Consider the following 21,418-nt stretch of genomic DNA (forward strand, 5'->3'; position numbering starts at 1 on the left):
TCTCCAATGTTGCAGCCGATTTTCGAACAGTCAGATGATTTTGCAGCCGAATCTAATTTGAATAGCCGAATTTGGGGAAAGCCTTCTCCATGCAAAGCCCGAGGGACCCGTTCAAAAAAAGCCTGTGAATACCGTACTTGCTCGATTAGAGCCCTCTATCGAATAGTGTCCAGTCTCTGAAAGCCGGTGAAGAAATAACGCCCTATCATGAATAGTGCCCCACCCCCCCCCCCCCCCCCCCCCCCCGAGCCCCCTGCGATTGTAACCAAGCTGATGGGCAAGTAATAGTTTGGTGTTCTTTTGCTAATGTACTTGTCAATCTCAATCCCCTGGTGATTACAGTATCAATATCACAGATATTGTTACCGTTTCTGTAGAGTGATAGTTTACAGTAAACAATAAGCGTTGTTTTACTTAGCCTTCTTCGTCTTTATGCTGGTCCTTGCTGGATGACGTACATGTAAATGTACCAGCATTGAAGAACTGGTGCCCTCTGTTGAATATTGCCTCATCTGTGATAGACTTTGGAAAAATATTGCCCCAGGGGCAATATTCGGGCGACTAAGGTAATCACTTGGTAAGTAAATTTACAGCTCGAAAGGTGATGAGGGTGATAATGGTGGTGATGGTGAATGCAATGATGAGAAGAACGAAAGGTAGAAGAAGACCTCCGGCGTGTTAAATCAACGAAGTCGCACCAACTTCTTCTTCACACGTTATTCGAAAAGTTCATTTCATTTGTTTCACCCATCCACCGTAATTTTCCCTATTTGCAAACGGGTTTACTCACAAAGCTAATCGAGTGAAACCAGAAAGTAATACCCGTAGCAATACTTGTCTTGCTAGTGAGGACTGTTCAACCTACATGTACATGCAGTTGTTTCACATACTTGAAGACGGTTGAAGTACAAGTACAATGTCATGTATTTAAAGGAAGAACAATGGACCAATGAACTATGAGCTAGGCTATAATTTCCACTAACACCAGCGGTTACTTGACAGTCAGCTCATGCGATAACTAAATCATTGCATGACACAGACCAACGGTACTGACTTTCCACATCTAACTAACTGGCTTCTTTTTTTCGTGCTATAAATATTTGGCTCTCCATCCGAGTCCATCTTTATAAGTTTCTAATTCACATTATTTTCATGTTTCTTCTTGTATTCTCTATTGTGATGTATTTTCGAACTTAGGGCCCGGTCCCACATGCAGTGGCGGATCCGCTGGTGCGACAAGGTTTTGCGGGAGTGGTGTCGCACCTCTCCTGCGACAAAATGCTCGCGTGGTCTCACATGCTCACGCGTGCACGGCGAACGAAGCGAGCGCGCCTCTCTGACTTCCAAAAAATTCAGTGCAGCTCTCCTGCAACTCAAGCATGCTTTCACTTCGAAGTAGATCTACGCGTGCACGTACTGATGCAGTGATGGTGTACAGTCAGTACTGTGTCTGTGGACAGAACTGTATCGTCCTTTGTGGACACATCAACGCAGCACTGATGTACTGTTGATGTAGATACTAGGTGTTGGACAGGTCGTTGTTTTTGTTGAGTATCAAGCATTAGCTACATGTCGTGGGTTCGGTATTGTTGACTTTGAGTCTTTGTTCTGTATACTATACTAGTAATCTGAAAGAATGGATTTTCCGTTGGGTAGAGGTCGATTAGCGAGACGTTGTCGACAGGCAACGGAGACCGCAGCGACATTTTGTTGCTGAATACTAGTACGAACTTGTTGAGCAGCACGTCGACGATAACCAATGGCAATGATAACTGCTACAGATACTGGTAATAGTGGTACATGTATCGCTCTTGCTTGACCTACATCACAGTGGTCCGACTGCGTGGTTTTACATGATGGCCATGCTTGGCTGCTCACAGGTCCGGGATTTGGTCTTTGGCCGACGCCGCAGCCGTCGGTTTCAGCTTCTCGGCTATCCACCTATCGCTCCGTATCTCTCTTCATCCCTTGGCCAAACGAGTCTTGACTTCAACATACATGTACAACTGTAGCCGTAGCTGCTCTGACTAAAGTCAAACTGTCCACTTCATGATCGAAAATAAAATCGAACAACACAAATCGCTCACTATGTCAGACTAGTGTCGCAGGAGCGGAACTTCCGCAGGAGAGTATACGCTCCAAAAATTTTGGAGTAGCGGATTTGAACTTTCCGCCACGGCGGAAGTTCCGCTACTCGCAGTTTCCATGGTGATACACGCTGTTGCGACACCGCTGCAGCGGATCCGCAACTCTCAAGTGCATGTGGGACCGGGCCCTAAAGATCGTCACAGGAAAACGTTTTAAAATGTTTCTCTTGACACTACGCCCCAGCCACGCGACATTCGCGTTCTTTCAATATTAATTAATATACTTCTTGGAAAAACTGTGATTGCATCACTGGAATTATTGGGCGCACGTTCAGACGTGGTTTTCTCGCCCAGTCTAGAATTGCCCGTGTAAGATTGAGCTCTTTTGCCAATAGCAATGTAATGATTTAAGTGTTGGAGTAGGGTTTTCAAACCGTCAGGGACCATACTAGAATGTGAACAGACACATTTAAAACTACAAGACACACACACAAAGAAGGAGAAGCAAGAAAACAACACGAAACCACAGTAAACAATAGGGGTGAAAGTTAGCACTGAGAACCCGAGTTCGAGTACTCTGATTTTCTCCGATCGAATATTCGAGTATTGGAGTATTCTTGATATCCTAAAAAATCGCACACCAACCGCCTTAAAAATCACATGATACAACCCTGATTAAACCGATTGGCAGTCCTTTTCTCGGGTGTATTGGTTGGTGGGTCATTTGGGCTCTCTCTACTCGTGTACAAGTGTTCACCACACAGTCTGCACATCAATATCTGCTTACTGCTGCTCTGAAATGCAGACTTCTGTGCCAAATGCATGTACCATGTATGAGCGAGTACTCTGATTTATTCCGAGTACGATTATATTTGAAAAATCCAAACGAGTATTCGAATATTCGGTATAATTGTTTCACCCCTAGTAAACAATATACAGCTTCATACGAGTACGTGCAAACAATTAGGGAACGACAAAGGTGTTTTAACTCTGCCTTTCACGCAGGCAGGCATAGTAGGATGGTCTAAGACCATGATCGAGAAACAGAGGGTACCAGGTTCAAGTCCTGCTTGGAAGCGGAAGGATTTTTTCCAGCCGTGCTGCGACCCACAGTTAATTGGGAACTCGTGGCCTGGCACGAGGGAAACATGGATGCAGTGAATGGGATTTCGGTCTTTGACCATTTTGTGGTGGGTCTGATCTACTCACCTCCCACCGCTTATGAGCTGCATCTGCGCCTTGATCCAAGAGGGTGGTGGCGTTCCTGCGGATGCGGAAAACTGGGCCTTTGGCCGAGTCTCACGCGAACCGTGAAATTTTTTTTTTCACGCACTACGTTTTACGAGTAAGTTGAAGTTCTGACACCTTAGTCTAGCTTATTGGGATATGGTAGGGATAATATCACTTTTAAGATGTTAAATGAAAGGTGATTAAACATCAAGTTGTTTTCTGATATACCTAGCACACTGTAGTCTGGCATTGGTCTTATGAGAGTGCGATTGCTCGATGAGTGTAACTTTAACGTCGCTTGAATGAATGGCAGCAGAGTGTGTAGTGGATATCAAAATTATTATGGCACCAGTCGATAACCAAGTGCGCAAAACAATGCAGGTCATATTATGCACATTTACCGGTATGCACTAGACCAGTGACTTGACAAACATGACTGAAATTGCGTGTCACAACCATAAACAACATGAAACGGGATGCGAACAAATGTGAGGCGGGACAAATAACCATCAGACAGTTACGAGATTATGGGAACAATCCTACTTGAACAATGTTGTTTGTGTTGTATGTTTTTTAAACTCGCCCGTATGAATTTCCAGGTGACAGTGAAGTCCATCATAATTATGGTTATTAAATAACAAATTTCCAACTCCTTAAGGAAATTGTCCGCCCAGGTATTTGTCATTCGGACTCAGACTCTTCAGAAGTATCCTCTTCATCTCCATCCAGATGTTCCACTCTTTGGTCTTGTGAATCTTGCAATTTGCTGGAGCTGCATTCACTGCCCGGTTGAGTTCGGGGGGCTTTTCTAATACTTTTCTTGGCCCGCTGATGGGCAAACCATTGTCGTATGTTTTTTGTCCCGACGGCAAAATGCTTAGCCAATTCGGCTAACCTTTGTGTAGATGGCCAATGATCATGATCAAACTCATTCATCAGAACAGCATACTGATCCTTTGAAAATGGCTTGCAGGCTCGGCCACTTCGCAATTTGGTAGTACTTGTATCTCGTGGGGCACTAGCGTTCCTGGCTACGTCATCTAGCCATGCTTTGAATATAGGGTACAACGATTTCATTTTATCGTCAGCAAATAAACGACTTCTAAACCTTTGGATAGAGTGCTGAGATTTTGCAAAATTGGCACCATAGGATATGCAGAGTATGGATGCGAGTCTTTTTTGTGAAATGTTTGCCCGTTCTCTTGCTGTTTTGACCAATTCGCAAAAGGCCTTATGATCATAACTCAATATATCTTTGTTTGCCGTCGGAGAACAGCGACCCATTGTACTTGGTAGTGGAAGATATGGGGATGATCCGTATCCGCTTGTTGTCTGCCCAAGGGAAGCGTTCTCGGTGTTGTGTTGTTGTGATGTACTCAAGGGTAAAGAGGAAGCAATCCCAGATAAACTAGAAGGCGTATCTCTTTGTGTTGTCAATGATATTTTATAGGCTGGTGGGGGATATGGGGATGCTGCATGACGTCTTGTGCTCTCCGTACGAGAAACATACTCACGTTTTTGCTGTTGCGAGTTACTGACGGCCGAAGAAGAAGCATATCCCTGTAAAGCAGAGGGTGTATCGTGCTGCGCTGAACTGCGGGCATTTGATCTACTTCTTTGGTCTTGGTAGCCAGATGCGGATGGTGTGTATTTCCTTGTTCTCGGAACAAGGGAAACGTTCTCTGAGTAATGCTGCCGCTGGTGTTGCTCCTGCTGTGGATTGAGGGAGGAATTATACGATATGCCTTCCGGTCGCTCTTTTGCTCCTTGATGCGGAGTGGGAGTGCTTGAAGCAAAAGCAGATGATAGCTCTGAACCAGTAGTTACATCGGGTTCGACGCGTCTGGAATTGAAGTCGTTTGTTTTGGTTTGAGTTGACCGGGGCCTATTTAGCCAACGGGCAATTTCTTGAACGTCGTTGTCAACTCGCTTCCAATCCGATGCGTCGTCTTCAGCAACATCGAGCGGTTTGTCTTTGTAGTATTGTCGTGTCTCAATCTTTTGAAGCACGGCCGTAAGCTCATTTCGCAGGGGATACGAGTCCAAGTCATTCTCCAGTTCCAGGCTAAGCCTTGGTGAACTATTCGATGACGTTGCAATCGCCATGGATGTGCTTGATGGATGACTGAAATATGATGGGGCACTAGTTACGATCTCAGTGCTGGCCGACAATGTTCTGTTCTTTACTGTTGCAGTTGAAGACGGGACGCAAGAAGAGACACCGGTCGCAGTTCGTGGTGGTTGGTCAGCCATATGAACGTCCTGAAAGATATCCGTAATTTGTTCAATGCACCCGCAGCACAATACAAATAGAAGACAAATTGTGCAGTGAGAGAATTTTTTTGAATTTGGTGTTCGAAGAGAACCAACTACAACGAATAGAAAGACAGTTGAAAAGCTACGGGCTTGAAAGTTGTCTACGGGCAATGAAGACTGCAGCCTGGACTAACGCGTTTTGAGCTTGCTCAGGGGGGATTATTTCACAGCTTCTGTTGCTTAAGTTAGGGCTGAAAAAATTAACCACAAGTGAAAGGTGTTCGCTGTTACACTTGGTAGAAAAGAATCACAACTGCAATGTGATAAGATTTCACACTGAATCACCTCGTCCTTGGAATTTAAGCAACGTGTGCATGCTGAAACGCGTCAGGACGTTCAAGGGATCGTTGTTCTCACATGTGCGTATCGCTAAACCATTTAATAATCTAAAACTTTTCATATTTGCACCACACAGCCTTACCTAAGTAATTATAGCATTCGAATTCACACTTGTCCAGCTTGAAACACCGTCAGCTATCGTTACTTCTGTGTACTTGTTACCTACTATAGTCGATATACTTCATATATTATACGTTTTAGGTTTCTCAAGTCTGGCACCTTTATTCACTTCTATGTGTACGAGGTCACCAGTTGTCCAAGCGGTTTTAGGCTGCATATCTTTGCGCTATTAGTATCACATTCATTTCCGAGGGCCCTCAAAGTCTGTTCTCACCTTCCAGGAGCAACGCTGACTCATTCTGCACTCTGGTGTGTCACGAGGTGTTTGTCGCGCTGAAAATGTAGGAGAGGGAGTGTTACAATAGTATTGTCACACTCCCTCTCCTAATGCATATTTTTGTAATATTATAACAAAAATATGCATTATGCTACAGACTCAAAGGGTAAAGTGGAGAGACGAAGAGGAACGACAATATAGACCCTCCCCGGCTAGAACAGTATCTAACGACCATGGGGCGGGCGGAGTGAATGCCCCATGGGCTTCTCAAGTGTCCGCAAACGTGGCCGTAACGCGTGCGTATTCCAACACCATTCCATAACTGTAGAACAATTATACCATGGAGACAACTGCAGTGGGACGTCCGCCCAGTTTGGTGGGCAGCGAGTTCACGGAGTGAATGCCCTATGGGCCTCTCGCGTGACTTTTTGCCATACTGTGTTGGAGGGATGAGTCTGAACTGGCCCCCTTATTTCCAGTGCATCTACATGTATACTGTCACATTGGATAAATCTTGTATTGTAGAATTCCACATGTGTGTATACTGCTCTGTACTTTTGTGCATTGAGCACTCTACCTTGAACTGCCCGCACCGGCCTTGTCTATAATATTATCATTTACAATCTGCGGACAGAGTTAAGACAGTCATGTAGTCTTGTACTAGTTTCGGCTCCACAATCCAGTGTGTCGTTACTATAATAGCTTTCGTGTCTGAGGTTGCTGGTATGTCTGTTGGCTCTGGGTTCCCAGTACTCAGTAGCCGAGGCTGATAAAGTATCTCCAAGTTCACCTCAAGGTACCAGTGCAACTAGTGTCTGCTTCTATCACGCAAGAGTCCCCTGGGGCATTCACTCCGTGAACTCACTCCCCACCAAACTGGCCGGGCGTCCCACTGCTGTTGTCTCCATGTTATATTCATTCTACAGTTATGGTATGGTGTTGGAAAACACAGACACGTTACGGCCATGCTATCGGACACTTGAGAGGCCCGTGGGGCATTCACTCCCCCCGCCGCGTAGTCGATAGATCCTGTTTGTCTACTCTTGTTTATCTACTCTTGATATTATAAATCCGTGTTAGGTACTGCTATGGTATTGATAACATTATAATGGTCTACAGTGTATACCAGATTCACACTGACAGTGTCCGCCTAGTTTCCATCAATCATATATTTTGCTTTGCCTGGTTCAATATCCTTTGGTTTTATACTGGGTTTGCATTTTGTTCTGATGATTCATTATTTTTTATCAATGTTGGTATTGCTTTTCCATTCATTGTGGGGTTATTCTCCAGTAAAAGAAGCTGTCATTCGCGCATAGAATCGTGGCTCTACAATTGCACCCGCTCATTCCGCAACGGTGATTTGGTTTAATTCTCCAATCTCTAGTTTTAGATCAAGCTGATTGAGGTGGCAATTCTCACCACGGCTAGACTTAGTGATGGTTTACAGTAAACAATAGGCTTTTTTTCTTTGCCTTCTTTGTCTTTATGCTGGATGACATAAATGAGCAGAGCGTGTAGTGGGTATCAAACTCAAACTCAAATGGGGAAAGGCAAATCAAATCAAATATAGCACCGGCCGATAACCAAGTGCGCAAAACAATGCAGGTCATATCATGCGCATTAACCGGTATACAGTTAATCAGGGACTTGACTAACAGGACTCAAACGTATACGAAATTGCCGTTCACAACCATAAACAACATGATACGGCATGCGAACAAATGTGACCTGGGAAAAATAACAATCAGACAGTTACTTAGAATGGGATTATGGGAACAATCCCACTTGAACAATGTTGTTTGTGTTGTATGTTTTTTGAAACTCCCCCGCATGAGTTTCAGGCGAGAAAGATGTCCATCATAATTATGGTTATTGATTAACATTTTTCCAATTACTTCAGGAACATGTCCGCGAATATATTTGTCATTCGGAGTCAGACTCTTCAGAAGTATCCTCTTCATCTCCATCGAGATCTTCCACTCTTTGGTCTTGTGAATCTTGCGATTTGCTGGTGCCACGTTCACTGCCCGGTTGAGTTCGGGGTGCTCTTTTAATATTCTTCTTGGACCGTTGATTTTCAAACCAATTCCGTATGGTTGTTGTCGTTACGGCAAAACTGTTAGCCAACTCGGCTAACTTTTGTGTAGACGGCCAATGATCTTGAGCAAACTCATCCGTCAGAACAGCATACTGATCCTCTGAAAGTTGCTTGCAGGCTCGGCCACTTCGCAATTTGGTAGTACTTGTATCTCGTGGGGGATTAACGTTCCTGTCTACGTCATCTAGCCATGCTTTGAATATAGGGTACAACGAATTCATTGTAGCGTCACCATATGAACAACTTCTAAACCTTTTGATAGAGTGCTTAGTGCTTGGAAATTTGGCACCATAGGATATGCAGAGTATCGATGCGAGTCTTTCTTGTGAAATGTCTGCCCGTTCTCTTGCTGTTTTGACCAATTCGCAAAACGCCTTATGATCATAACTCAATAAATGTGCCTTAGCCGCCGGAGAAGAGTGATCCATTGTACTTGGTAGTGGGAGATTTGGGGATGATTCGTAATCGCTTGTTGTCTGCCCAAGCGAAGCGTTCTCGCTATTTTGCTGTTGTGATGTACTGAAGGCTAAAGAAGAAGCAATCCCCGGTAAACTAAAAGGCGTATCTCTTTGTGTTGTCAATAATCTTCGAAAGGCTGGTAGGGGATATGGGGATGCTGCATGACGCCTTGTGCTCTCCGTATGAGAAACATACTCACGGTTTTGCTGTTGCGAGTTACTGACGGTCGAAGAAGAAGCATATCCCTGTAAAGCAGATGGTGAATCGTGCTGCGCTGAACTACGAGTATTTGATCTACTTCTTTGGTCTTGGGAGCCAGGTGCGGATGGTGTGTAATTCCTTGTTCTCGGAACAAGGGAAACGTTCTCTGAGTAATGCTGCCACTGGTGTTGCTCCTGCTGTGGATTGAGGGAGGAATTAAACGAGATGCCTTCTAGTCGCTCTTTTGCTATATGATGTTGAGTAGGAGTGCTTGAAGCAAAAGCAGATGATAGCCCTGAACCGATAGTAACATCGGGTTCGACGCGTCCGGAAGTGAAGTAGTTTGTTTGCGTTTGAGTTGGCAGCCAACGGGCAATTTCTTGAACGTCGTTGGCAACTCGCTTCCAATCCGATGCGTGGTCCTCAGCAACATCGAGCGGTTTGTCTTTGGAGGATTGTCGTGTTGCGATCTTTTGAAGCACGGCCGTAAGCTCATTTCGCAGAGGATACGAGTCCAAGTCATGCTCCAGTTCCAGGCTAAGCCTTGGTGAACTATTCGATGACGTTGGTATCGCCACGGATGTGCTTGATGGATGACTGAAATGTGATAGGGCACTAGTTACGATCTCAGTGCTGGCCGACGATGTTCTGTTCTTTGCTGTTGCAGTTGAAGACTGGACGCAAGAGGAGGCACCGGTCGCAGTTCGTGGTGGTTGGTCAGCCATATGAACGTTCTAAAAGATATCCGTTATTTGCCCTCTGCACCCGCAACACAATACAAATAGATTGTGCGGTGAGAGAAAATAATTGAATTTGGTGTTCGAAGAGAACCAACTACAACGGTTCGAAAGACATCTGATAAGCTACGAGCTTGAAAGTTGTCTACGAGCATTGAAAACTGCAGCCTGGACTAACGCGTTTTGAGCTTCCTCAGGGGAGAATATTTTACAGCTTCTGTTGCTAAAGTTAGGGCTGAAAAAATTAACCACAAGTGAAAGGAGTTCGCTGTTAGTAACACTTGGTAGAAAATAATCACAACTGCAATGTGATAAGATTTCGCACTGAATCACCTCGTCCTTAGAATTTCAGCTACTTGAGCATGCTGAAAAGTGTCAGTACGTTGAAGGGATCGTTTTTCTCACATGTGTGTATCGCTTAATCATTTAATAATCTAAAACAGTTCATATTTGCACCACTCAGTCTTACCTTGGTAATTACAGCATTCGAATTCACACTTGTCCAGCTGGACACACCGTCAGCTATCGTTACTTCTGTGTACTTGTTACCTACTATAGTCGATATACTTCATATATTATACGTTTTAGGTTTCTCAAGTCTGGCACCTTTATTCACTTCTATGTGTACGACGTCACCAGTTGTCCAAGCTGTTTTAGGCTGCATATCTTTGCGCTATTGGTATCACATTCATTTCCGAGGTCCCTCAAAGTCTGTTCTCACCTTCCAGGAGCAACTGTGAATCATTCTGCACTCTGGTGTGTCACGAGGTATTTGTCGCGCTGAAAACGGATGAGAGGGTGTGTTACAATAGTATTGTAACACTCCCTCTCCTAATGCATAATTTTGTTATAATTATTATAACAAAAATATGCCTTATGCTACAGACTCAGAGGGTAAAGTGGAGAGACGAAGAGCAACGACGATGAACCCCCCCCCCCCCCCCCCGGCTAGAACAGTATCTAACGACCATGCGGCGGGCGGAGTGAATGCCCCATGGGCCTCTAAAGTGTCCGCAAGCGTGGCCGTAACGCGTGCATACTCCAACACCGTACCAAAGTAGTAGAATAAATATACCATGGAGACAACAGCAGTGGGACGTCCGGCCAGTTTGGTGGTGAGTGAGTTCACAGAGTGAATGCCCCAGGGGCCTCTCACGTGACTACTTGCCATACTGTGTTGGAGGGCTAAGTCTGAACTGTCACCCTTATTTCCAGTACATCTACATGACTTGTATACTACATATTGGATAAATCTTGTCTTGTAGAATTCCATCACTCCCTTAGTATTGACTCACATAGATTTTTGCCATACCTAAGCAGTCAAATATTCCTGCATATTTCACTCCTCAGCCTTAGGGCTATATTGACTGCTTATATTTGACTGCTTAGGGTTGCGCAGTTGAACGGTGCCTAGTGCAGCATTTTTACTGCATGAGTAGGTGGTGGTGCAACGGTTGTGCAATCATAAAACCGGGATTCATGAGGTTATGGTTTTGGAATTCGAAATACGGACTGTTTGTCGTGATAAATCTAATATTGACTTCGTACTTTGTCAGTATAGGAAATAAAAACCTCGTAAAAGACCTTTCTTTTTTTATCTTTTACTCGGCTTTTATTTCCTATATTGACCTCGTACTCAGTCAACATTAGATACATACTGCTCTGTACTTTTGTGCATTGAGCACTCTACCTCGAGCTATCTACACCGGCCTTGTCTATAATATTATTATTTACAATCTGCGGACAGAGTTATGACAGTCAAGTACTCTTGTACTAGTTTTGGCTCCACAATCCAGTGTGTCGTTACTATAATAGCTTTCGTGTCTGAGGTTGTTGGTATGTCTGTTGGCTCTGGGTTCCCAGTACTCAGTAGCTGAGGCTGGTTGGTAAAGTATCTCCAAGTTCACCTCACGGCACCAGTGCATCTAGTGTCTGCTTCTATCAAAGCATCCTGCTGCCTGAACTGTGAAGTACTTCTTACCCCAGGAGGTGTAGGGTGTGCATAGATACATAGAACTGTCTTGGTCGTTATAATTATACCGATGTACCCCGTGTGGTGTAGACCAGGTGTGCATTGTTTGTCGATTAATATGGCTTCGCCAGTTGTGTGCATTAGATAGTTATCTGGCGCAAGTCTATTTTGATCAATAAGTTCTTTTTCGCTGTCCTTGCTATAAGAGAAAATCTGTGGGTGCACATCCAGTGCATTTGCAGATTTGCGTGCTTTTCTTGCGACGGGCGTATACATGTACATGGTACACGTACATGTAGATGTATTGGAAATAAGGGTGACAGTTCAGACGTAGCGCTCTAACACAGTACTGCAAGTAGTCACGTGAGAGTCCCCTGGGGCATTCACTCCGTGAATTCCCTCACCACCAATCTGGCCGGGCGTCCCACTGCTGTTGTCTCCATGGTATATTCATTCTCCAGTTATGATATGGTGTTGGAAAACACACACGTTACGGCCATGCTTGCCGACACTTGAGAGGACCTTGGGGCATTCACTCCGCCCGCCGCATAATCGATAGATACTGTTTGTCTACTCTGGTTTATCTACTCTTGATATTATTAATCCGTGTTAGACTCGTATTTTAGAGGGTTAGACCAGTAAGACTCGTAGCAATACGTGTCTTGCTAGTGATGACTGTTGCACCTACATGCAGTTGTTCCACATATTTGAAGACGGTTGAAGTACATGTGCATGTATGTAGGACTCAGTATAGAGTCCATGCACTATATGATGTCCAGCACCCTATATAGAGTCCATTGGTCCAAAATCCACTATACAGAGTCCAGGAGTCCACTCAGTTTTGATCAGCTTCATCCTGCCGCGCAATCCCCTATAAGGAGTACACTTTTTCTACAAGTCCCCTATTCACGGTCCAGGAGTCCAGTTTATCCAGTCACGCCGTCCTGTGTGCTGTGCCCCGAAAGAGAACACATTTTTAAAAAAATTTCAGTTTTGCTTGCCTCGTGGCAGCGCATTCCTTTCTTCACTTCAGCCATGGCTGCCAATTCTGCTGTGCAGTTGCTGACAGTAATCTGTCTCGAGCTAACCAAGGAGGATAAGGAGACGTTCAAAATCAAATCTGGAAAGCGTCTTGTGGTTCTCTGAAGACGTTTCATCAGTGCGCGGGATGAAAGCAGAAATTGCAGAACGAGAAAAGTTCAGCACAGTTCAAATCTGACGAGTCAGGTACACTGACGCTCTCTTTCGTTCGACGCCACAAGGATCCCCTGTTTGGCTGGCCATTGCTGCCAGTAAGACGTTTGAACGGTTTCATCAGAGCGAGGGATGAAAGCAGAAAGCGGAGAAAGAGAAAAGTTCAGCACAGTTGCAATCTGACGAGTCAGATACACTGACACTCTCTTTCGTTCGACGCCACAAGGATACCCCTGTTTGACTGGACAAGAGCTGCCTGTACCACCGTGTCAAAAGGCTGTCCAACTACATGGCAGGACGATGACTGAGGTAAGGAAGCTTTTACTCGTTTCGATTGGTCTGCTGTTCTGTCGTTATGCTTGAATTTTTTTCCATTTTCAAGGAGCGTATCGCGTTTGTTTGATGTTGCTTGAATGAATGCCCTAAAAGTAATCAACCACTTCGTAATAGTCCTCAAGGACTGCAAGGACTTTGCATCAATCGTATATGATCGTCTAGCTATCATCAATTTTTATTTTATGAGAAATGTATTTTTATCCCTGTGATAATTATGTGAACTCCACGACACTCTTCCTGTAGTATGATGTCGAATACAATGGGATCCACAAACGCAGTGCCAGTGTACTAGTAGTAGTAGGACTAGGAGGATTGCTTGTATGCCAATGACAAGAAAAAGCTTCTCAAGCTAATACTCGTATTCCCTGAAGTAACCGTTTTGATGTCACGAACATGACATTGTGTCAGTGAAACTGCCTCGTGACAACAAATCATTGCATTTCCATCTTGGGGAAGACTGACTGACAGCAACGCTGTACAGATTGTTCAAATCATCTCATTTCAATTTAGTTGCAGTGAAACACTGTGTACACTACATGTATGTTGGTGTGTCTGTGCGTCTTGAGTGTGCACAAACCATCTTATTCCTCGTATTACTAATAGATTATTGTCCCCACCATCACCTGTTCACAGGTCTTTGAGTGGATTGATTTTCATTGAGCATCACATTCGTTGAGAACTTGGTAGTTGTGTGCTCCCATGCATCATTACGGTAATAAGCGTATCCTTGTGCTATCTATTTGTTGCAGGTGTGCTGATCTTCAGAAGCTTGCGGAACTGAGTGCTGCTGAACATTTGCATGGCCATGAGCAATGGTGAAGCTTGCTATTGCACTCTCAGCATGTGCTAGTATTATGCTGACCACTGCACTATGTTACTCTCTTACACTACTACGTGTATGTAAACGTGCGTGTACCCGTCCCCGTACGCATTCGTTTCGTATAATTATTTGTTATCCCTCTTGACTTTACATGTAAATGGCTGGACGTTTGCATGGCTGTTGGAGTTGCGTGTGTATTGTGTCTCTACTCTTTTCTTGGTGTTTTCTTGGCGTTGTATAAGTGTGTGTGTGTGTGTGTGTGTGCGCGCGCGCACGCGCGCGCACAATAATTTGAAAACAAATAATTAATCCTGGGCTCTCCATTATTCTCTTTCGATTCTTGGTTTTTTTCTAGGTATTTTCTTGGCGTTGTGTGGGTGTGTGCATGTGTGTGTGCGTGCACAATAATTTGGCAACACTACATGATTGAGATATTGTAATTTGCAGCGTCTGCGAAGAGACCACTTGATTTGAGGATGGTGTTTGTAGGGTTTTTCATGTAATGACGTGGCTGCAGTGGCGCCTCAATACATATTTTTTTATCTTGAGAAGTGAATGATGTAAAGGATTAAAGGGAGAGGCCGTTTTCTGGTTAATATTCACTGCTTACAGCAGATCCTATGTCTATTTTCGAACTCGATAGGGGATGCCTAATTGGCTGGACTTTATACAGGGGTGTTGTCCACATAAAGACTCTTTATAGTTGATTTCAAAGTTTGGACTCCGTACAGTTGGTTTTGGACCAATGGACTCTATATAGGGGTGAAGCCAATTGGCTGGACTCTATACAGGGAGTGATGTCCATCGAAACTTTGAGCTCACAGTTGATTCCAAGTTTGGACTCTGTACAGTGGATTTTGGACCAATGGACTCTATATAGGGGTTGGACATCATATAGGGGCTGGACGCTCTACTGAGTCCAACATGTATATATGAAGAAACATGCACCATGGAACTACGACTTAGGCTATAATTTCCACTAACACCACCAGTTACTTGACAGTCAGCTAATTCGATAACATAATCAATGCACGAATGTGACCAGACACATCTAAAACTAACAAAAAAATCACGGTTCGTGTGAGACTTGGCCAAAGGCCCAGTTTTCCGCATCCGCAGGAACGCCACCACCCCTTGAACAAAAGCGCAGATGCAGGTCCTATACTGTAGGAGATGAGTAGATCAGAGCCACCACAAAGTGGTCAAAGACTGAAAAATGTTGGTTTGCGTTGCGCAAACCGTAGTTAACCTACATGTCACAGAGCCGCATCTCCCGCATGGAGATGCCGTCCGCGGACACGCCAAAACCGCCAAAACCGCCAAAACCGGCCAAGTCTCATACGAGCTCCGCTAAAGTCGTACGCACTGCCGGGCTCCCGCGTGGGGCCCCACGCAAGCATTTGCAACCGCGACGCGCGTACGGCATGCCGTATAAGCCACCTATCAGCCTTGGGTGCAAGCTCACCCAAGGCCACCCTCGCAAGGCAGGAACAAGTAAAGACATTCACCAGTTGTTTGTTGTGCCTACCCGCCGCAGAAATTTTTTGAAATTGTCTTCTTCTAAGCTTCCGCCCTCAGCGATAGTCTTTACACCCACCATGGCTTTCTCGGATTCACAAATGGAGTCTATCCAGCAGATCGTGGCAGCCAGCGTGGCAGCAGCCCTCAGTGGCATCGCACCGGAGAATGTCATAGAGCACCAAGAAGACGGTATGTGTGCTGATCAATTAATGCACCATACGAACATGGAGTACCCCTCCTGTATTTCGCACGTCTCGTTGGAGACAGTGGATCGGATCAGACGAGTCGAGTATTTAGATCTGGCAATACTGCTCCCGCCCAAATCTATTTCTACCGGGGAGCCAGCCCCTAAGAGGTTCCGCATAGACGAGGAAGTGGCACTTTCGGTGACAAGCGCACCGAAAGGGAAAATTGAGAACCTTGCCACGTGGACCGAGGCATGGTCTATTTTTAGCCTAATCGCCATCCGCGATCAACCTCGCTGCGCCGCTGCACTGATGCAGCACCAAATACGCATGGTACAGGCAGCCGGGAAGTACCGCTTCTCGGCAGTCGTGGACTATGACACGCGGGCACGCCAGGCCCTGTCAAAGGACCCAAGCCGATCCCTGGCGGAGCTCGACACGGAGCTTTTCGCGACGTGTTTCACGGGTCAGGCCCTCCCCAATTGCAGCATTTGCAAGAAGGTGGGGCACTTGGCCGGAGCGTGCACCTCGGCCTTTTGCGGCAAGCAGGCGAAAGAGAGTGCAAGCACTAAATCAACCGAAATCTGCCGCCGCTACAATCACGGCGCCTGCAGCGGCCCATGTCGCTTTCGACACGCCTGCCTCTTCTGCTCAGGCTCGCACGCCGTGTCAGCCTGTCCAGCCAAGAAATAAGAACGAACAGCAATCAGCCCCGGCACCACTTTCTTGCATTCACCCACCCCCTAAACACCCCTATGAACATTGCTGCATTACACCCCAACACCCCTATCAATATTGATGCATTACACACTGAATTGCTGGCGCACCCTAATCCTGCATTTGTTCATTCTCTAATTAGCAATTTACGTGCCGGCTGTCGTATTGGGTTCACCGGACCCCGTGATGTGTCCGTACGCAGCCCGAACTTGTCTTCAGCGGCAGCACACCCCGAGGTCGTCGGCCAGTACCTGGCCACGGAATGCAGTCGCGGCCACACCGCTGGCCCCTTCAACGCGCCGCCATTCGTCCATCTGCGCACCTCTGGCGTAGGTGTGGTCCCCAAGAAGTCGGGCGGCCACCGGCTCATCATGCACCTGTCCGCCCCCGATGGGAACAGCGTCAATTCGTTCATTGACAAGCAGGCCTATCGTTTCTCCCTAATAACGATTGACACGATAGTAGTTAGCTATGTGAGGGTTTTGTCTCATGTGCATGTACAGGTACATGAAAATGGGGTACTAATAGTACCCCATTTTTGCGTTGAAAATTATTTTTGGCCCGGTTTTTTTGCGGATGAAAAAATGTTGGTTTGGGTCTTAGGACCCCATTTTATGGGTCCCGACCTTTTTTTTTTTAGTGAAAATTATTTTTGGCCCCATTTCTTTGTGTATAAAAGTAATGTTGTCCTTATTATTTTTATACCTCTTTTGGTCCTCAGTCTGATTATCTAACGTCATGATGACGATGCCTCGCGCCGGGCAAACGTTTTTCAGACTATATAAATGTGTATGCACGTGCAAAATGTTTTGTGCGATGCTGTGTTGATGCTATTATTATCGAGCATCATAATAATCATGCAGTTCAAAGGAAGAGTTGATTTGCTTCACTATGTGTTATTGATACGCTATTGCGTTCTGGAAGCGAGGTATAGATAGGTAGTTAGAGAAACGAGCAGACATGGAGAAGCAGACCCGCGCGTCGCACAACTCTCAGACACAAGGTAAGACGTTCGAATTGTTATTTTTGCGTTGAAAATTATTTTTGGCCCGTTTTTTTTTGCAGATAAAAATATGTGCCAGGGGTGCCCCTACCTCAAAAAAAGGGGTATTATTATGTAAGTATAAAAGGTGTGTTCTTGAATGAGGACCCAGTCAGTTTCAAGTTGTTGTAGTGCAGTGAAAATGGATTCTGAATTTGAGATCCTGTATGCTTATGTACGTTCAAAGAAGCAATGTGCGCTGGAGGAAAAGAAGAAGAAGAAGAAGAAGGAGATAGAGGAAAGTGAAGAAGTGTGTAACTTATCATCGTGAAGAACAAGTTGAGCATGCTGGTCATAGAGTTTGTTCTCAGTGTGGATTGGTAATGGGGGACATTTACATGCCCGAGGTAAAGTGGGGAGAGCGTTGTACTAGCATAAAGACCTACACGGATTCCGATCGCATTCAAGGTGTGAATCGTCATCTTGTACATTTTCTCAACAAGATCAAGTTCACTTTACCGCATGCACAGTTTCACCCTGTTCAAGAGGCACTGCAAGCAATGAAGAAGGCCAGTAGCTATAAAAGCATGAACTATGCAATAGCATTATCGTGTATACTTCATGAGGATCATGATGCAGTGCGCACACTGCGTTCTTCTTTACCACGCAGTAATGTATCATGGTTGAGAAGCAGCCGCATTACACATCCTCTTCCATCATGTTTTCCACTGATGTTTCTTCTACATCTCATGGAACACATCAAGGGTCCTCTGTCCGCTAGACAGCTGAACACTCTGAAAGTTAATTTATCCTTGATGTCACCTGCAGACCTGTCCATGATGCATCTTCTAATAGATGCCTATTGTTGGCATGACTACAGTCTGGAATATTTAGTAGATCACGTGACCTCTCTCCCACCTGATCTTGCCAACATACTCTATCAATTTACCAAGACTGCAGTACGTCATCAATGTTAGCAATGCGTTGGAGATTTACACTCTCGGGAACCTGTTCTGAGACATGGTCGAGACACGTTCAGTCATGGCCGAGACATGTTCCGACAGGTCAAGTGCAAGTCGTGATGTGATTGGTTAAATCTTATCATCTGCTCACCGTGTCCTCTGATTGGTTGATTCTTGAACAATTTCACCGTGTTCTCCAAGGTCGTCACCTCCCATAGGATGTTATTTCAAACTCGGCAGCGGTTAAAAGGGTATATATGTGCAAGCACAGTACTCCATTCACTCACAACTGCCTTTGTTGTTTCGTTGCTCAAGCCTTCTCTCTCCCCCTCTGGATCTCTCTGGATCTCTCGTGACTGATATCATGATGGCCACTGATGCTGTTGTTGCTGGTGAAGATGTTGTGGACTGTTTGGGTATTGACCCGGTCGCTATCAAGACGATAAAGAAACCCGGTCTCTACAAGCGACGTGCTAGCCGTAATCCGAATCTGGAGCCTCTGCCTAAGATCAAGATGCCATCTCCTCGTCCTACCATACTACCAGGTGTCGCCACCATTATTACGGATGGGGCAGCAGAGTGTGTTGAAGCAATGTACAGCAAGACCGCCCACGACTATCAGATTGCTCCTGGCACCGATTTCTACTATACGCGCGGTGATTTACCGGGCATGCTTGTCAATGGCACGGTATGCGAAGGACGCTTTGGTCAACTTAAGCTGTACGTCCAGGCTTCACAAGACGATCTCATTCAATTCTTCCTGAAGACCTCAACACCTTTGAGACGTGCCGTGAGATCTCCACATATCAACAGGATACGGAGTAACATCTTCCCTGCAATGTACCAAGGGAAGAGTGTGACTGCTGTGTATCTCAAGCCAACCAAGGGTACACCCAACTTCCTGATGAACGAAGAGTGTCAGCTCTATCTGCATCCTTCCACTATATCTTTCAACAGGGAGAAGTGCGAATTCAAGGCATGGCTTTCGGCAATCCCCCTGATGTTTGTAGACTCACGGCTTTGTGAAAGGGATCGCGACACCGTACAAGACCTTCCCCAGACTGAATTGACTCGACTGGTGATTGCATTCCTCAAGAAGTGGAGCACTGCTGACAACGTGACTGCTGACATTGCGTTTGACACAACGGTTGCGGCGGCAGCGTCTCTCCCTGACACCCTACCGGACAATTCACTGGACTTGAATCTGCTAAATGCTTAGTCTATCTTACAACATTGATTGATCAGAAAGACTTTATATCCTAACCCTTTTTTTTTCATGCTCTGTTGCTCTCTCTCTCTCTCTCTCTCTTGCTAACATATCATCGCTTCATTAGATTACCACTAGCGCACATGAGTATTATAATGATTTATTTGAGAAAGAAAATAGTTCCTATCATAATTAGAACAGTGTGTATGTGTGTGTGTGTGTGTGTGAAGATGGCGTACTGGGCTACGCATTTCCATAGGAGTGATGGTGATGAGGCCTCCCTCAAACACATGCAAAGCATGCGGAATGACATTATCGAGATGCAATCGGTTGTGGGGAACGATGACACCGAAAACACCTTGGTTCATGATGTGGAGAAACTGAAAGAGGAGAAAGCCGATGAGAGCAAAGTGGAAGATGTGGAAAACAGATCTACGCGCTACACAGATCAAGCCATAGCAGCTGATGAGCTGCACGTTAAAACAGATGGATCCGTGTCCATGGATGCTAACCTCGACATGAACGAGCATTCAATCTGTAATTTGGTGTACGATGATAGCTCTTTGACATGTGCTGTCCCTGCCGGTTGGGTCAAGAATGAAATCCGCCAATCCTCATCGAGATTGCAACGCGACATCGACGCTGTGCGCAAGATGAAAGGTCCTCGTGGTGATCGTGGATTGGGCTGGCTTAGTGGAGGTGGCATGCCACTGAACTCGGTAGGGAGAAATGGTGACTTCTATCTCGATGCAACCACGCTCATCGTGTACAAGAAATTCAGCTCTAAATGGATGGCTTTCGGTCGGCTTCGTGGACCAAGAGGTGAAGCTGGTCCACGTGGGGAACGTGGATTGATCGGTCCTGAAGGTGAGACTGGACCTAGAGGAGGCGATGGACAAGGTGGTGAACGCGGTCAAAAAGGCGATCAAGGAATACCTGGTCCAGGTGGTCCCAGAGGTTAAGTTGGACCACGTGGAGAACGTGGATTAGTCGGTCCTGAAGGTGAGATTGGGCCTAGAGGAGAAGATGGGCAAGACGGCCGACAAGGTGAACGTGGAGTGCAAGGTGATCAAGGAACCACAGGTCCCATGGGTCCCCAAGGAACCATCGGTCCAACCGGTCCTCCAGGAAACAGAGGTCCCGTGGGTCTCCAAGGAATCATCGGCCCCATAGGTCCTCCAGGAACCAGAGGCCCCATGGGTCCGCAATCAAATCAAAACCTATCCGATCCATTTCATCTACTACCTCACATTCGGAGCAACTCCTACCTCTACATATACTCTCATCCTAGCAGATTTGAATCCATCACCAGGGTGAGCAGAAACAGATACAGAGGGGGAAATCTCGTTGACATGAAGGACAAGAGAATCATCGTGAACGGCATCGACATGTTCCGAGACGGTCACTTCTACCTCAACATTACACAACACGAGCAAGTTTCCATTAGAGAACGATTCGTCAATCTGTTTCACGACAACATGTCTTTTGCAATGTTCCAAGTAATTCAAGTGGACGCACCTGACCCTAGAAACATGTCGTTGAGGGCATTCGACATCGATACTGTCAGAAATTTCAGCTTGGATAGTTTATACGTGTTGTTCACTGCCACCCACATAAGTGGCAACTACTTTACGGGTTCCGACTCTTCATCATTCAGCCTACCCGTTTCGTCTTTAGCGAACCGATTATCAGGGGCCTTGGATAAGCCTGTGTCG

General features: G+C 45.6%; 1 long non-coding RNA gene across 1 annotated transcript; it reads left to right on the plus strand.

The window, feature by feature from the left end:
• The first annotated feature begins 12,611 nt into the window (after positions 1–12,611).
• Positions 12,612–14,593, plus strand: LOC135829621 (uncharacterized). Its single transcript, XR_010555873.1, has 2 exons — positions 12,612–13,282; positions 14,059–14,593. It is a non-coding gene; the product is annotated as an uncharacterized LOC135829621 (long non-coding RNA).
• The last annotated feature ends 6,825 nt before the right edge of the window (positions 14,594–21,418 follow it).

The sequence above is a fragment of the Sycon ciliatum genome, chromosome 13 (assembly GCF_964019385.1).
Source record: "Sycon ciliatum chromosome 13, ocSycCili1.1, whole genome shotgun sequence".
NCBI lineage: Eukaryota > Metazoa > Porifera > Calcarea > Leucosolenida > Sycettidae > Sycon > Sycon ciliatum.